The sequence below is a fragment of the Lepidochelys kempii genome, chromosome 6 (assembly GCF_965140265.1).
Source record: "Lepidochelys kempii isolate rLepKem1 chromosome 6, rLepKem1.hap2, whole genome shotgun sequence".
NCBI lineage: Eukaryota > Metazoa > Chordata > Testudines > Cheloniidae > Lepidochelys > Lepidochelys kempii.
The window spans coordinates 48633628-48635232 of NC_133261.1; positions in this window are offsets into that span (position 1 = coordinate 48633628).

Here is a 1605-nt window from a genome sequence, read left to right on the forward strand (position 1 = left end):
GCCAATTCCTTTGCTTTGAAACTCAGTTGAATGATTGATGATACATGCTCTCCGAGGTAAGCTGCACTGGTGAAGACAGTTTACCAGTGGTGCAGCTATGGTTGTCTGGGATGGAAAACAGAAAATAAGGTGATGAGTTTGGAAAGCTTATTAACCACACAATAGCATGTTGTTTCTTGGATCACTAGATTGTCCCCTCAGCCATTCTTTCTGAAGGAAGGCAGGGAAAATGTGAGAACAACCATGCCAGCTTTGTATCTTGGCCCTATCAGAGCCACACAAGATGGTGAAGGGAAGGCTATGGATCAATCTTCATCCATGAAAAATAATGGCCTTAAATTGCAGTAAGGGTGATTTAGGTTAGACATTAGGAAAAACTTCCTGGCAGGGTAGTTAAGCACTGGAATAAATTGCCTAGGGAGGTTGTGGTTGTCACTGGAGGTTTTTAAGCACAGGATAGACAAACACCTGTCAGGGAGGATCTTGGTCCTGCCTCCATGCAGGGGACTGGAGTAGATGGCCTATCGAGGTCGCTTCCAGTTTGACATTTCTAGGATTTGGAAAAGGCATGGAGAGAGGATTAGTGCAGTTTACAAGCAGTAACACTAATGATGCAAACAGGAGACATTTTATCCACTCAGAGCTCCCATGTTATATGTTCCTTTGTGAACCCCAGCTTGAAATTGCTGGCAAAATTCCCAATTGGTGTGAATGAAGCAGAACCAGGCCCTTAAATTATAGATTTTTTTTTAAATATGACTGTTTTTCTAGTTGCCACATTGTTAATTTTGAATGGTTATTTTTCTAATTTGGACATTTTTGGTGCATGTGGAATATTTTACATCAAATTACATCAAGGAAACAGTACAAACTCCAGCATCTTCCAAAAAGATTCTCTGCCAAAGTCAAATTCTTTCCTGGAAATTGTAAGCTTCTCATTTTGTCATCTGATACCATGGTGATGAGTACAATATAAAAATGACATATCTAAACACATAGTTTGACAGGCAGGGCTGGGGCATTTTCCTGTTTGTAAAATGGCTTATGTTTCCATGTGAACATTGCTGAGTGAGCAGGCACCCTGTCTTAGGAATGGTTTAATTTATACGCCCTGAGATTGAGGTCATATCGATATCATGCATGATCTCTATCAGCTTTACAGATTCCTTAACCTGAGAACGTTCAAGCTCATTGAGATCTATTCATACTTGGCAGATTGATATAGTAACTGACAATTCACTGCCATCCAAGTGTTTCTGAGAGCACAAAGCTCACATAAATATTGTTGAGCATATCCCATTGTGGAATAGTTGGTTATTTACTTCTGCCATTCAACTTTCTACAGCTCTCTGTGGAAGATAATTTCTTTCAGTGTCATATATCTGACTTACCCAGCAGACATGGCAAGCTTCTTGTTCCCTTTTTACCAGTAATGAACTGTGCTGGAAATGTCAAACACAGATTTGTTCATCCCCAACTAACAAAAAATGTGGAACCAAATAGAACATAAAAGAAGGGTTGATGAAGACCAGAAGCAGCCAGAGCTCAAACCCAGCTTTATAAATGTTACTGAAATAAGTTGCAGCATACTCAGTAAGGCTTCTG